At 38.2% G+C, this 18,582-nt stretch overlaps 1 long non-coding RNA gene across 1 annotated transcript; it reads right to left on the minus strand.

Annotated features, from left to right (window-relative positions):
- Positions 1–3,762: 3,762 nt before the first annotated feature.
- LOC145876362 (uncharacterized) lies at positions 3,763–18,247 on the minus strand. The gene is made up of 2 exons (XR_014391513.1): positions 17,844–18,247; positions 3,763–4,408 (listed from the first exon to the last, which is right to left on the minus strand). It is a non-coding gene; the product is annotated as an uncharacterized LOC145876362 (long non-coding RNA).
- Between the last annotated feature and the right edge of the window lie 335 nt (positions 18,248–18,582).

Raw genomic sequence — 18,582 nt, forward strand, 5'->3', positions numbered from 1 at the left:
GAGGTGAAAATATTACCTGAATATTCTGCAAAATGTTGATGAAGACGTCACTCAATCCACCCAAAACAACATGTAGTCTTTCCACAAGACTCCCATGAAGTTATAGTGTGACGTTATGAGTCGACGTTAAAGTAACATTCTCACAACATACTGCACTTGTTTTATCCTGTTTTAGATGTATCCTCTGTTTAAACATTTAAACTCTTACAATAACACCGTTAAAATACCAATTTGATCATTTCTTGTCTTTTATGTTGGAAAAACAAATTGTATAATTATATGTGGACATACGCTCCATAGTTGTACAAGTATACATGGTTATATTGTACTTTTCATAATAAAACATACTTGAAACAAGAAAAAGCATGTTAATTGTGGAAACAATTTTGTTATTGATTTTTACATTGCTTCTCCCTGTCTCATGTTGACGTTTGTCATGAATCTTGACCTGGAGGCAGAACTGTGCGATTTCCTCTAGATATGTCAGCTGCAATGTCAGAATTGGCTGTGGAAAATGTTGTTTTATGGTCTTAATTTAAGGGAAGGATTAGCAGTGTGGTTAGGGTTGAGGTTAGGATTAAAATCGGACTGTATTACTTTGTGCCTGTGCCAGCTAGTAACCACTTTGCTGAACTGCCTCCAGGGCAAGATTCATGACAATAAATGCCAACCTGCCTCCAGGGCAAGATTCATGACAATAAAGTCTTCCCCGTGGCTCAGTTTGTAGAGCATGGTGTGTGCAACGCCAGGGTTGTGGGTTCGATTCCCACGGGGGCCAGTACAATTATTATTTTTTTTAAATGTATGAAATTTATACATTCACGACTGTAAGTCGCTCTGGATAAGAGCGTCTGCTAAATGACTAAAATGTAAATGTAAAATGTAATTCATGACAATAAATGCCAACCTGCCTCCCAGTCGTCCCCTCCTTATCTTTACAAGGCTGCAGAACATGCAAGCTAGTGATGTGGGGGTTCTCTCATAACCCTCAGTCCCCAGGTGGGTAGATGGCAGGTTGAATAAAGAGAAGCTAGTGATGTGGGGGTTCTTTCATAACCCTCAGTCCCCAGGTGGGTAGATGGCAGGTTGAATAAAGAGAAGCTAGTGATGTGGGGGTTCTCTCATAACCCTCAGTCCCCAGGTGGGTAGATGGCACGTTGAATAAATAGAAGCTTGTGATGTGGGGGTTCTCTCATAACCCTCAGTCCCCAGGTGGGTAGATGGCAGGTTGAATAAATAGAAGCTTGTGATGTGGGGGGGTTCTCTCATAACCCTCAGTCCCCAGGTGGGTAGATGGCAGGTTGAATAAAGAGAAGCTTGTGATGTGGGGGTTCTCTCATAACCCTCAGTCCCCAGGTGGGTAGATGGCAGGTTGAATAAATAGAAGCTTGTGATGTGGGGGGGTTCTCTCATAACCCTCAGTCCCCAGGTGGGTAGATGGCAGGTTGAATAAATAGAAGCTTGTGATGTGGGGGGTTCTCTCATAACCCTCAGTCCCCAGGTGGGTAGATGGCAGGCTGAATAAAGAGAAGCTAGTGATGTGGGGGTTCTCTCATAACCCTCAGTCCCCAGGTGGGTAGATGGCAGGTTGAATAAAGAGAAGCTAGTGATGTGGGGGGGTTCTCTCATAACCCTCAGTCCCCAGGTGGGTAGATGGCAGGTTGAATAAAGAGAAGCTGGTGATGTGGGGGTTCTCTCATAACCCTCAGTCCCCAGGTGGGTAGATGGCAGGTTGAATAAAGAGAAGCTAGTGGTGTGGGGGTTCTCTCATAACCCTCAGTCCCCAGGTGGGTAGATGGCAGGTTGAATAAAGAGAAGCTAGTGATGTGGGGGTTCTCTCATAACCCTCAGTCCCCAGGTGGGTAGATGGCAGGTTGAATAAAGAGAAGCTAGTGATGTGGGGGTTCTCTCATAACCCTCAGTCCCCAGGTGGGTAGATGGCAGGTTGAATAAAGAGAAGCTAGTGATGTGGGGGTTCTCTCATAACCCTCAGTCCCCAGGTGGGTAGATGGCAGGTTGAATAAAGAGAAGCTATGATGTGGGGGTTCTCTCATAACCCCCCTCTCCATGTAATCTGATTCATTATGATCTAGGATCAGGTCCCTCCTCTCCATGTAATCTGATTCATTATGATATAGGATCAGGTCCCCCCTCTCCATGTAATCTGATTCATTATGATCTAGGATCAGGTCCCTCCTCTCCATGTAATCTGATTCATTATGATCTAGGATCAGGTCCCCTCCTCTCCATGTAATCTGATTCATTATGATCTAGGATCAGGTCCCCCTCTCCATGTAATCTGATTCATTATGATCTAGGATCAGGTCCCTCCTCTCCATGTAATCTGATTCATTATGATCTAGGATCAGGTCCCCCTCTCCATGTAATCTGATTCATTATGATCTAGGATCAGGTCCCCCCTCTCCATGTAATCTGATTCATTATGATCTAGGATCAGGTCCCCCCTCTCCATGTAATCTGATTCATTATGATCTAGGATCAGGTCCCCCCCTCTCCATGTAATCTGATTCATTATGATCTAGGATCAGGTCCCCCCCTCTCCATGTAATCTGATTCATTATGGTCTAGGATCAGGTCCCCCCCTCTCCATGTAATCTGATTCATTATGATCTAGGATCAGGTCCCCCCCTCTCCATGTAATCTGATTCATTATGATCTAGGATCAGGTCCCTCCTCTCCATGTAATCTGATTCATTATGATCTAGGATCAGGTCCCCTCCTCTCCATGTAATCTGATTCATTATGATCTAGGATCAGGTCCCCCTCTCCATGTAATCTGATTCATTATGATCTAGGATCAGGTCCCCCCTCTCCATGTAATCTGATTCATTATGATCTAGGATCAGGTCCCCCTCTCCATGTAATCTGATTCATTATGATCTAGGATCAGGTCCCCCCTCTCCATGTAATCTGATTCATTATGATCTAGGATCAGGTCCCCCCTCTCCATGTAATCTGATTCATTATGATATAGGATCAGGTCCCCCCTCTCCGTGTAATCTGATTCATTATAATCTAGGATCAGGTTCCCCCTCTCCATGTAATCTGATTCATTATGATCTAGGATCAGGTCCCCCCCTCTCCATGTAATCTGATTCATTATGATATAGGATCAGGTCCCTCCTCTCCATGTAATCTGATTCATTATGGTTGTTTTGTCTCATGTCTTTATATTCATATAGCCTGGGGGCCATGTAATCTGATTCATTATGATCTAGGATCAGGTCCCCCCTCTCCATGTAATCTGATTCATTATGATCTAGGATCAGGTCCCCCCCTCTCCATGTAATCTGATTCATTATGATCTAGGATCAGGTCCCCCCCTCTCCATGTAATCTGATTCATTATGATCTAGGATCAGGTCCCCCCCTCTCCATGTTATCTGATTCATTATGATCTAGGATCAGGTCCCTCCTCTCCATGTAATCTGATTCATTATGATCTAGGATCAGGTCCCCCCTCTCCATGTAATCTGATTCATTATGATATAGGATCAGGTCCCTCCTCTCCATGTAATCTGATTCATTATGGTTGTTTTGTCTCATGTCTTTATATTCATATAGCCTGGGGGCTATGTAGCTGTATTGAAATGACCTTGTTTTATAACCTTCTTTGTTGCTCAGTGGTACTTCAGTTGTCCTGACCATGTCCAATTCTTTCACACAGTAATGCTCCAGCATTCACTCAGAGCTGATCCATCTAATGCATTCCTCAAATACTGCAGAGTTGTTATTAAGCAAGTCATGTTCAACCATATTTATTTCCTTATTTGTCAGATGAGACCTGAGGGGATCACTGTAGTGGGTCATAAATGCATCCAAAATGGTTCTGAGGTCCTCAACAATGTTATTCTGTACCGTAGCTGGGATGCAGTGTTCTTTCCTGATTTACTAAATAAAAAGACAGATATTGTTTTAGAGATCTTCAATTAGCTGCTCAGTGTTGATCTCTGTGGCTTGAACATATTCAGCCTCTGGCAGACTCTCTACATCGCTCATGTCATCTTCAATGGGATCAGTCCCAGTCTCAAATTCATCATGAGGGCAATTCTCATCTAAGTTGGCTCTTAAAATCTCTCTGTGGTTTTGGTAGATGTGTGACTGATAGATGCTGAAACATCTATTTGTTTTCCCCACACCCATTAACTCCACAGGTCATTACAACATGTGGTTCATGCTGCTGATAGAGGACAATATGTGTGAGTAGTCTGGACACAGAGGAAGGATGCTCATTGCAAAGTGGACAGTTGAATAGAGTTGGCATTCTGCAGACAGATTGTGAACCTTGGAATGATGGGATGGAATCATGGAGATCATTGGTACTCAGCCACTTGCAGACATCATCAAGGGACCAGTCTTCCACAGCCACACTCTAATTCAAGTTGACACTAAAAGCAGAAGTGAAATGTATCAGTGTTGAGGCTAAAACAAAACCTCTCCTACTCTTTCCAGACAACCACCTTTCCTCCTAATGTGTATTCATGGTTGTTCTATAACGAAGCAGAGCTTGTCAGGAAAGGTGAAGATGTCCGTCTCTTTAATAGTCCAGATTAATAATTTTGTCTCTGGTGTTAAAGGTGTAGGCAGGTATGGACAGTGGAAACATGCTGATGACGTCATTCAGTTAAGGAGCTGTAACCATCTTTATAACATGTGGTCATCATTCAGTTTAAGAGCTGTAACCATCTTTATAACATGTGTCCGTCATTCAGTTTAGGAGCTTTAACCATCTTTATAACATGTGGTCGTCATTCAGTTTAGGAGTTTTAACCATCTTTATAACATGTGGTCGTCATTCAGTTTAGGAGCTTTAACCATCTTTATAACATGTGTCCGTCATTCAGTTTAGGAGCTTTAACCATCTTTATAACATGTGTCCGTCATTCAGTTTAGGAGTTTTAACCATCTTTATAACATGTGTCCGTCATTCAGTTTAGGAGCTTTAACCATCTTTATAACATGTGGTCATCATTCAGTTAAGGAGCTTTAACCATCTTTATAACATGTGGTCTTCATTCAGTTTAGGAGCTTTAACCATCTTTATAACATGTGGTCGTCATTCAGTTTAGGAGCTTTAACCATTTTTATAACATGTGGTCGTCATTCAGTTTAGGAGCTTTAACCATCTTTATATCATGTGTCCTACCCCACAATGAGATTTGTAGCTCATCCCAGTTCTTCAACTGAAGTTGAATTTTGTTCCAATATACAGAATACAAAATAAACAGTTCCCTTCCCCTAAGAAACAACTTCTATTCTTGTCACGACTCCCGCCGAAGTCGACCCCTCTCCTTGTTCGGGCGACGTTCGGCGGTCGACGTCACCGGCTTACTAGTTACCACCGATCATTGTTCGTTTGGTTTTGTCTTTATTGTGTACACCTGTTTTGAGTTTCCCTAATTATGTTCATTATTTAAACCTCTGCATTTCCTGTTTGTCTTGTCGGTGATTGTTTGTCTGTTTTGTGTAGTTGGAGGGGTTTCTCCTAACTATGTATTTTTATGAGAAGATGGATTGATACATTTTAGTAAACACGTTTTGTTTACCTTCATCCCTGTGTCCTGCGCCTGACTCGTTAGGTAGCCTAGTGGTTAGAGCGTTAGGTAGCCTAGTGGTTAGAGCGTTAGGTAGCCTAGTGGTTAGAGCGTTAGGTAGCCTAGTGGTTAGAGCGTTGGGGCGGTAGGTAGCCTAGTGGTTAGAGCGTTGGGGCGGCAGGTAGCCTAGTGGTTAGAGCGTTAGGTAGCCTAGTGGTTAGAGCGATAGGTAGCGGTTAGAGCGTTAGGTAGCCTAGTGGTTAGAGCGTTAGGTAGCCTAGTGGTTAGAGCGTTAGGTAGCCTAGTGGTTAGAGCGTTAGGTAGCCTAGTGGTTAGAGCGTTAGGTAGCCTAGTGGTTAGAGCTTTGGGGCGGTAGGTAGCCTAGTGGTTAGAGCGTTAGGTAGCCTAGTGGTTAGAGCGTTAGGTAGCCTAGTGGTTAGAGCTTTGGGGCGGCAGGTAGCCTAGTGGTTAGAGCGTTGGGGTGGCAGGTAGCCTAGTGGTTAGAGCATTGGGGCGGAAGGTAGCCTAGTGGTTAGAGTGTTGGTGCGGCAGGTAGCCTAGTGGTTAGAGCGTTGGTGCGGCAGGTAGCCTAGTGGTTAGAGCGTTGAGGCGGCAGGTAGCCTAGTGGTTAGAGCGTTGGGGCGGCAGGTAGCCTAGTGGTTAGAGCGTTGGGGCGGCAGGTAGCCCAGTGGTTAGAGTGTTGGGGCGGCAGGTAGCCTAGTGGTTAGAGCGTTGGAGCGGCAGGTAGCCTAGTGGTTAGAGTGTTGGGGCGGCAGGTAGCCTAGTGGTTAGAGCGTTGGGGCGGCAGGTAGCCTAGTGGATAGAGCGTTGGGGCGGCAGGTAGCCCAGTGGTTAGAGTGTTGGTGCGGCAGGTAGCCTAGTGGTTAGAGCGTTGGGGCGGCAGGTAGCCTAGTGGATAGAGTGTTGGTGCGGCAGGTAGCCTAGTGGTTAGAGCGTTGGGGCAGTAACCGTTAGGTTGCAGGATTGAATCCCAGAGCTGACAAGGTAAAGATCTGTCGTTCTGCCCCTGAACAAGGCAGTTAACCCACTGTGTTCCCCAGTAGGCCATTATTGTAAATAAGAATTTGTTATCAACTGACTTGCCAAGTTAAATAAAGGTTTTAAAAAAATAATGTGTTAACCTTCAGTAGCTGTAGTATAATACTATGGTAATGAACTGAACAGGTCTATCTAATATTAATACTATGGTTATGAACTGAACAGGTCTATGAATCTAATATTAATACTATGGTTATAAACTGAACAGGTCGATGCTTGTCAACAACAGCCAGTGTTTTATTACCTGTAGCCTAATCTGACTGTTACCTTCAATCTAATGCATTTTAACATCTGATCAGCCATTGAGATAGAACTGTTACCTTCAATCTAATGCATTCTAACATCTGATCAGCCATTGAGATAGAACTGTTACCTTCAATCTAATGCATTCTAACATCTGATCAGCCATTGAGATAGAACTGTTACCTTCAATCTAATGCATTCTAACATCTGATCAGCCATTGAGATAGAACTGTTACCTTCAATCTAATGCATTCTAACATCTGATCAGCCATTGAGATAGAACTGTTACCTTCAATCTAATGCATTCTAACATCTGATCAGCCATTGCGATAGAACTGTTACCTTCAATCTAATGCATTCTAACATCTGATCAGCCATTGAGATAGAACTGTTACCTTCAATCTAATGCATTCTAACATCTGATCAGCCATTGAGATAGAACTGTCACCATGGTCACACTTGATAACTTCCAATTGAATTAACTCAACATGGACATTAATAGTTGCATAATAACACAAGGCTACAACAACAATAAACTTAAGTTATAGGCTATTTATTAAATCTGTTTGCCAGCTCCAGGTAGGCTACACAAGTGACACAAAATTATTTGCAATGACTCCAGTCATTTCAATATATTTATAGTATAAATGGTAGGCTACAGTAGCCTAGATAGGCATACAGATTAATAGGCTACAGTAGCCTAGATAGGCATAAAGATTAATAGGCTACAGTAGCCTAGATAGGCATACAGATTAATAGGCTACAGTAGCCTAGATAGGCATAAAGATTAATATGCTACAGTAGCCTAGATAGGCATAAAGATTAATAGGTTACAGTAGCCTAGATAGGCATAAAGATTAATAGGCTACAGTAGCCTAGATAGGCATAAAGATTAATAGGTTACAGTAGCCTAGATAGGCCTAAAGATTAATAGGCTACAGTAGCCTAGATGGGCATAAAGATTAATAGGCTACAGTAGCCTAGATGGGCATACAGATTAATAGGCTACAGTAGCCTAGATAGGCATAAAGATTAATAGGTTACAGTAGCCTAGATAGGCCTAAAGATTAATAGGCTACAGTAGCCTAGATGGGCATAAAGATTAATAGGCTACAGTAGCCTAGATGGGCATACAGATTAATAGGCTACAGTAGCCTAGATAGGCATACAGATTAATAGGCTACAGTAGCCTAGATAGGCATACAGATTAATAGGCTACAGTAGCCTAGATAGGCATAAAGATTAATAGGCTACAGTAGCCTAGATAGGCATAAAGATTAATAGGTTACAGTAGCCTAGATAGGCATACAGATTAATAGGCTACAGTAGCCTAGATAGGCATAAAGATTAATAGGCTACAGTAGCCTAGATAGGCATAAAGATTAATAGGTTACAGTAGCCTAGATAGGCCTAAAGATTAATAGGCTACAGTAGCCTAGATGGGCATAAAGATTAATAGGCTACAGTAGCCTAGATGGGCATACAGATTAATAGGCTACAGTAGCCTAGATAGGCATACAGATTAATAGGCTACAGTAGCCTAGATAGGCATACAGATTAATAGGCTACAGTAGCCTAGATAGGCATGAAGATTAATAGGCTACAGTAGCCTAGATGGGCATACAGATTAATAGGCTACAGTAGCCTAGATGGGCATAAAGATTAATAGGCTACAGTAGCCTAGATGGGCATAAAGATTAATAGGCTACAGTAGCCTAGATAGGCATAAAGATTAATAGGCTACAGTAGCCTAGATAGGCATAAAGATTAATAGGCTACAGTAGCCTAGATAGGCATAAAGATTAATAGGCTACATTAGCCTAGATAGGCATACAGATTAATAGGTTACAGTAGCCTAGATAGGCATACAGATTAATAGGCTACAGTAGCCTAGATAGGCATACAGATTAATAGGCTACAGTAGCCTAGATAGGCATAAAGATTAATAGGCTACAGTAGCCTAGATAGGCATACAGATTAATAGGCTACAGTAGCCTAGATAGGCATAAAGATTAATAGGCTACAGTAGCCTAGATAGGCATAAAGATTAATAGGTTACAGTAGCCTAGATAGGCATACAGATTAATAGGCTACAGTAGCCTAGATAGGCATAAAGATTAATAGGCTACAGTAGCCTAGATAGGCATAAAGATTAATAGGTTACAGTAGCCTAGATAGGCCTAAAGATTAATAGGCTACAGTAGCCTAGATGGGCATAAAGATTAATAGGCTACAGTAGCCTAGATGGGCATACAGATTAATAGGCTACAGTAGCCTAGATAGGCATACAGATTAATAGGCTACAGTAGCCTAGATAGGCATACAGATTAATAGGCTACAGTAGCCTAGATAGGCATAAAGATTAATAGGCTACAGTAGCCTAGATAGGCATAAAGATTAATAGGTTACAGTAGCCTAGATAGGCATACAGATTAATAGGCTACAGTAGCCTAGATAGGCATAAAGATTAATAGGCTACAGTAGCCTAGATAGGCATAAAGATTAATAGGTTACAGTAGCCTAGATAGGCCTGAAGATTAATAGGCTACAGTAGCCTAGATGGGCATAAAGATTAATAGGCTACAGTAGCCTAGATGGGCATACAGATTAATAGGCTACAGTAGCCTAGATAGGCATACAGATTAATAGGCTACAGTAGCCTAGATAGGCATACAGATTAATAGGCTACAGTAGCCTAGATAGGCATGAAGATTAATAGGCTACAGTAGCCTAGATGGGCATACAGATTAATAGGCTACAGTAGCCTAGATAGGCATAAAGATTAATAGGCTACAGTAGCCTAGATGGGCATAAAGATTAATAGGCTACAGTAGCCTAGATAGGCATAAAGATTAATAGGCTACAGTAGCCTAGATAGGCATAAAGATTAATAGGCTACAGTAGCCTAGATAGGCATAAAGATTAATAGGCTACATTAGCCTAGATAGGCATACAGATTAATAGGCTACAGTAGCCTAGATAGGCCTAAAGATTAATAGGCTACAGTAGCCTAGATAGGCATAAAGATTAATAGGCTACAGTAGCCTAGATAGGCATACAGATTAATAGGCTACAGTAGCCTAGATAGGCATACAGATTAATAGGCTACTTGATGTTCAACAGATGTTTAATTCTCCACATTTAATGTCAGTTTCATTGTGGAGTTTTTCTCATAACAGAAGCACATGATGGAGTTCCAGAACTTTCTTTTCACATTTCCACTCCAGAGACCCAAGAACTGAGCATGCGTAGAAACCTTAGTTGATAGGTAATCGACTAGCTGGGCTGTTCTCCAGACTCCGTGTGTAGGGACTTGTACAATGCTTGAACAAGGCTAGTGAAATTGACATTTGTGTCTGTCTGTATTCTTGGTATCTTTCACTAGATGGCAGTAAACACCTGCTGTAACTAGACTTTACAACAACAGTGACCACGTTAACATGCTCACCAATATCCCGTTATTATTCGAGGTACTCTGAAGTATTGTGTTTTTAAATTGATGCATGTACACATCTTATCCCATTTACTGTTGTTTCTGCTGTCTCCTCAGGCTGTTTCACATATTATGTTTTCATCTGATTGTCAAAAAAAATTTAACTCAAAAAATAGGCTACCTGTGCAGTTTGATACTCTGTACTGGACTGTATAACCTACTGGCTACAATTTAGACACATTTCTGCCTATAATTTTCAACATTTGGTAGGCCATTTGTTTGTCAAATATAGTTTGATACATGCAGCTTCTCTTCTGTCATAAATTGTTGCCCCAGAAGACTAAATAAAGTAGTTCTCTCCAGAATAATAATTTAGAATGAATGCATTAGTAATCCACTAAAGTTGACCTTTAGTTTAGGGACCGGGGAGAAAACGCAATAACTCCAGAACAGTGGAAAGATTGGTCCTGTGCAAAATGTCATCAGTCTGAAGGGTTTAGTTTAGGGACCGGGGAGAAAACTCAATAACTCCAGAACAGTGGAAAGATTGGTCCTGTGCAAAATGTCCATATGTCATCCGTCTGAAGGGTTTTAAGGAAATGAAAAGCTGAGAAAAAGATGAAACACGTTTCTGATAAGGTTGAAAATACCGTCTGCTTGCATCATAGTGTCAAAGATAACACCTTACACTCTCATTCACATTATCTCAAGAGATACTGAAATAAATAATATTTCTCCACGCCTAAATTATCATTTGTTGTTTCATTTAAATAAAAAAAATGCATAATTCTGCATTTCATATTATATTAGTTTATAGGCCTACAGTCAGTGTCCAGATTTCAGTTAATATTATATTAGTTTATAGGCCTACAGTCAGTGTCCAGATTTCAGTTAATATTATATTAGTTTATAGGCCTACAGTCAGTGTCCAGATTTTAGTTAATATTATATTAGATTATAGACCTACAGTCAGTGTCCAGATTTCAGTTAATATTATATTAGATTATAGGCCTACAGTCAGTGTCCAGATTTCAGTTAACGTTACTATTTAATTTAACCCATTTGAATTGAAATGAGGAATATTCTGTTTATTTATGGCTACAGGGATACTCGTGAACGGGATATCAGAGAACACCGCAGTTCCGGGAGAGTAGTGGGGGAAACCATTCACCTCAGAAAGAGGGGTGATATGAATAACGTTTCCTTTCATTATGTGTTGTCGAATTCATAAAAAAATATTTGCTGCCATTGTAGTAAGGTTGTTAATACGAGAGGTCTTCAGACTTACCATTTCTGTATTATTTTCCTTGAAAGAACAAGTAGAGGGTTTTGAGTGCTTCTCCCCTATTTGGAAAGTTGGTCTGCCTGCTGTTCAGTCAGAGATATTCTGACAGGACGTCTCCTTCTGCTGGACATAAAAACTGTTTAAAACTGTATAACACTATAGTGTATCTGGAACACTGGTTCATATATCACAAAGTCAATAGTGAATGTGACTATGTATATATTTATTGTGTATTTAAAGCATATTTCTGCAAGTTTATCAAGTGTCTGCTAGCTTAGCTAGCCATGATAATGACGAATTAACCAGCACCGTCAATCAGTGCACTGTAATGTCACGCTAGTTGTTGCTAGCAGGTGATTTATTTGTAATTCAAGACTTCTTTATTGAAATATTAAGTCAATGTTTATTTTCTTACTACCTTAAAAGGTTTATATAAAAAGGGTTGTACTTGTGCTCTGTATTTATGGTTTAATGTCACTTCACATTGAGGGCATGTATCATTACTGTTGTTCCTATCTAACAGTTATCTTGTGTCCTACCTCACCATGTATCATTACTGTTGTTCCTATCTAACAGTTATCTTGTGTCCTACCTAACCATGTATCATTACTGTTGTTCCTATCTAACAGTTATATTGTGTCCTATCTAACCATGTATCATTACTGTTGTTCCTATCTAACAGTTATCTTGTGTCCTACCTAACCATGTATCATTACTGTTGTTCCTATCTATCAGTTATCTTGTGTCCTACCTAACCATGTATCATTACTGTTGTTCCTATCTAACAGTTATCCTGTGTCCTACCTAACCATGTATCATTACTGTTGTTCCTATCTAACAGTTATCTTGTGTCCTACCTAACCATGTATCATTACTGTTGTTCCTATCTAACAGTTATCTTGTGTCCTACCTAACCATGTATCATTACTGTTGTTCCTATCTATCAGTTATCTTGTGTCCTACCTAACCATGTATCATTACTGTTGTTCCTATCTAACAGTTATCTTGTGTCCTATCTAACCATGTATCATTACTGTGGTTCCTATCTAACAGTTATCTTGTGTCCTACCTCACCATGTATCATTACTGTTGTTCCTATCTAACAGTTATCTTGTATCCTACCTAACCATGTATCATTACTGTTGTTCCTATCTAACAGTTATCTTGTGTCCTATCTAACCATGTATCATTACTGTTGTTCCTATCTAACAGTTATCTTGTGTCCTACCTAACCAGTGAACGTGTGGCTGTGACCGTCCTGTCAATGCCTGTCCTGGTGACTCATTTTACATTTTAGTCATTGAGCAGACGCTCTTATCCAGAGCAATTTAAAGTTGGTCCTGGTGACTCCTGGGCCCTAATTCATAAAGGAAATATCTCAGAGCTGATCTAGGATCAGGTCCTCCTCTCCATGTATTCTGATTCATTATGATCTAGGATCAGGTCCCCCCTCTCCATGTAATCTGATTCATTATGATCTAGGATCAGGTCCCCCCTCTCCATGTAATCTGATTCATTATGATCTAGGATCAGGTCCTCCTCTCCATGTAATCTGATTCATTATGATCTAGGATCAGGTCCTCCTCTTCATGTAATCTGATTCATTATGATCTAGGATCAGGTCCCCCCTCTCCATGTAATCTGATTCATTATGATCTAGGATCAGGTCCCCTCCATGTAATACGATTCATTATGATCTAGCATCAGGTCCCCCCTCTCCATGTAATCTGATTCATTATGATCTAGGATCAGGTCCCCCCTCTCCATGTAATCTGATTCATTATGATCTAGGATCAGGTACCCCTCTCCATGTAATCTGATTCATTATGATCTAGTTGTCAGAGCTAGAGTGGTGTTTGTCAGACCATGAGACATCCTGAAAATCTGTATTCTCACAAAATCGTATGTAGAGTCTGAATGGTTTGGCCAACAAACTATTATGATACCTCTATTGAAAGCTGAGATTCGTACGAACACGATGGTGTTCTCTGTTTTGCTCTAGGAATTACAACAAACTAACAGGGTGTAAGTGATATTAGGGGGACACAGAAAAACTTAAATTAAATAATATGAATGAAAAATGAATGAATGAATGACATTTTATTTTTGTGTCAAATCGCCAACTGGCAACCCATCCCTTATGGGGTTAATTGCCACATAAACAAACATTACAATAATTCACTGTGGTAATTAAATGATAATTCCTCTTCAGTGCTCTCTGCATTGAGCATCACATGAAGAATGAAAACAACGTAAGGTAAAAATCAATACATAATAGTAAATAAGGTGATGCAAACAATAATTATATCCCTAGAGCAGTACAATAATATACACACATACACACACACTGTATATATACACATACATACATACACACTGTATATATACACATCACATACATACACACTGTATATATACACATACATACATACATACATACACACTGTATATATACACATACATACATACACACTGTATATATACACATACATACATACACACTGTATATATACACATACATACATACACACTGTATATATATATATACACATACATACATACACACTGTATATATACACATACATACATACACACTGTATATATACACATACATACATACACACTGTATATATACACATACATACATACACACTGTATATATACACATACATACATACACACTGTATATATACACATACATACATACACACTGTATATATACACACACATACATACACACTGTATATATACACATACATACATACACACTGTATATATACACACACATACATACACACTGTATATATACACACACATACATACACACTGTATATATACACATACATACATACACACTGTATATATACACATACATACATACACACTGTATATATACACATACATACATACACACTGTATATATACACACACATACATACACACTGTATATATACACACACATACATACACACTGTATATATACACATACATACATACACACTGTATATATACACACATATACATACACACTGTATATATACACACACATACATACACACTGTATATATACACACACATACATACACACTGTATATATACACACACATACATACACACTGTATATATACACATACATACATACACACTGTATATATACACATACATACATACACACTGTATATATACACATACATACATACACACTGTATATATACACATACATACATACACACTGTATATATACACATACATACATACACACTGTATATATACACATACATACATACACACTGTATATATACACATACATACATACATACACACTGTATATATACACATACATACATACATACATACATACACACTGTATATATACACATACATACATACATACATACACACTGTATATATACACATACATACATACACACTGTATATATACACATACATACATACACACTGTATATATACACATACATACATACACACTGTATATATACATACATACATACATACATACATACATACATACATACATACATACAGTATATGTACATACATACATACATACATACATACACACTGTATATATACACATACATACATACACACTGTATATATATATACTCATACATACATACACACTGTATATATACACATACATACATACACACTGTATATATACACATACATATATACACACTGTATATATACACATACATACATACACACTGTATATATACACATACATACATACACACTGTATATATACACATACATACATACACACTGTATATATACACACACATACATACAGACTGTATATATACACATACATACATACACACTGTATATATACACACACATACATACACACTGTATATATACACACACATACATACACACTGTATATATACACATACATACATACACACTGTATATATACACATACATACATACACACTGTATATATACACATACATACATACACACTGTATATATACACATACATACATACACACTGTATATATACACACACATACATACACACTGTATATATACACACACATACATACACACTGTATATATACACATACATACATACACACTGTATATATACACACATATACATACACACTGTATATATACACACACATACATACACACTGTATATATACACACACATACATACACACTGTATATATACACACACATACATACACACTGTATATATACACATACATACATACACACTGTATATATACACATACATACATACACACTGTATATATACACATACATACATACACACTGTATATATACACATACATACATACACACTGTATATATACACATACATACATACATACACACTGTATATATACACATACATACATACACACTATATATATACACATACATACATACACATGTATATATACACACACATACATACACACTGTATATATACACATACATACATACACACTGTATATATACACATACATACATACACACTGTATATATACACATACATACATACACACTGTATATATACACATACATACATACACACTGTATATATACACACACATACATACACACTGTATATATACACATACATACATACACACTGTATATATACACATACATACATACACACTGTATATATACACATACATACATACATACTGTATATATACACATACATACATACACACTGTATATATACACACACATACATACACACTGTATATATACACATACATACATACACACTGTATATATACACATACATACATACACACTGTATATATACACATACATACATACATACACACTGTATATATACACATACATACATACACACTATATATATACACATACATACATACACATGTATATATACACACACATACATACACACTGTATATATACACATACATACATACACACTGTATATATACACATACATACATACATACACACTGTATATATACACATACATACATACACACTGTATATATACACATACATACATACACACTGTATATATACACATACATACATACACACTGTATATATACACATACATACATACACACTGTATATATACACATACATACACACTGTATATATACACATACATACATACACACTGTATATATACACACACATACATACACACTGTATATATACACATACATACATACACACTGTATATATACACATACATACATACACACTGTATATATACACATACATACATACATACACACTGTATATATACACATACATACATACACACTGTATATATACACATACATACATAACATATACAGAAAAAAATAAACAGAAGGCATTTGAACCCAGTCTGGCACAAAGAGAAGATTCATATGGGAGACAGTCTAGGTACATATCTGTTGTTCTGCCCCTGAACAAGGCAGTTAACCCACTGTTCCTAGTATGTGATGAGGACAAATTAAATGTTTTTTCGTCCATTGTGTATTTCCATTTGCAGAATATTTAGGTTTTACCTTTATTTAAACTAGGCAAGTCAGTTATGAACAAATTCTTATTTTCAATGAGCTGTCATTGAAAATAAGAATTTGTTCTTAACTGACCTGCCTAGTTTAAATAAAGGTAACATCTAAATATTCTGCAAATGGAAATACACAATGGACAAAAAACATTTAATTTCTCCTCATCACATACTGCCAGGGTATATCTGGTGTGCTTTCTGGAATAAGAGCAAGCGTATATCATGGTAGAAAGGGCAATAGAGGATCAAATTAGTTTCATTCTCTATTTCTTTGAGGTCACAATAGTTACATACAATTTACTGGAAACCAGGTTTAGTTGTGTTTTTTTCTCTCCAAAATATGAGTTACTGTAGGACTATAATAATTGTTAACAGGCCTACTAACCCAAAAGTTTTAATTTGAGAATGTTCACTTGTATGCCTCAAATATTAAACTGTCTTAAAATATTTCATGATTAGTTGAATCAGGTGTGTACGTGCTGTATAATAATTAAAGGATTGAGAAACCCTGAGATAAACATAAAACCATATAATGTAAAAGCTCCTCCACCATCTTTACCAGACGTTTTACTGATAACATGTAGACCTACTGATTAGTTTCCACTTTGAAAACTGCTGTCTGTCAGCAACTCAGCTCAAGTAGCAGTTCTAACTAGTAATATCTCATTCCTAGTATTCATTCACATACTCTGTCATTTAGAATAAATTATTATTCAGAAATACTTACTTTATTTTTCAATAATCTCCATATAGTGTTTTCTGCTCTGTCGTCTCAAAATGGATCCTGAACAAAAGAACAACTTTACTTTCTGTTTCAGCTCAGCCACCTCCCGAATGGTGCAGAGTCCCGCCTCTTGCGTCACTGCAGTACCTGGTTAGAGTCCAGGCTGCATGACTGGGAGTCCCATAGGGCGGCGCACAATTGGCCCAGCGTCGTCAAGGTTTGGCCGGGGTAGGCCGTCATTGTTAATAAGAATTTGTTCTGACTTACCTAGTTAAATAAAAGTGAAATAAAAATAAAATATCTTCCACTAGATGGCAGTAAACACCTGCTGTAACCTGACTTTACAGGAGTATCAATATGATATAAACAGCTAAACTGATCTGAGATCAGCTCTCCTATGAAGACTGTCACAGGTTTACAGCAGTATCAATATGATATAATAAGCTAAACTGATCTGAGATCAGCTCTCCTATGAAGACTGTCACAGGTTTACAGCAGTATCAATATGATATAAACAGCTAAACTGATACGAGATCAGCTCTCTTATGAAGACTGTCACAGGTTTACAGCAGCTGACAGTTGCTACTTCATCGCTACTAACTCAAACTACCTTGGTTTAAATAAAGACAATATATGTAAAGATTAAAAGGTATATAACTTATAAATCATGAGCCTCATCTTGAGGAGTATGTGATTGGATGTTATAGACCCCCATCTGAACAGTTTCTTTTCCCATAGAGAC

This window comes from Salmo salar, unplaced genomic scaffold, assembly GCF_965601325.2.
Source record: "Salmo salar unplaced genomic scaffold, fSalSal1 ptg000578l, whole genome shotgun sequence".
Taxonomy (NCBI): Eukaryota; Metazoa; Chordata; class Actinopteri; order Salmoniformes; family Salmonidae; genus Salmo; species Salmo salar.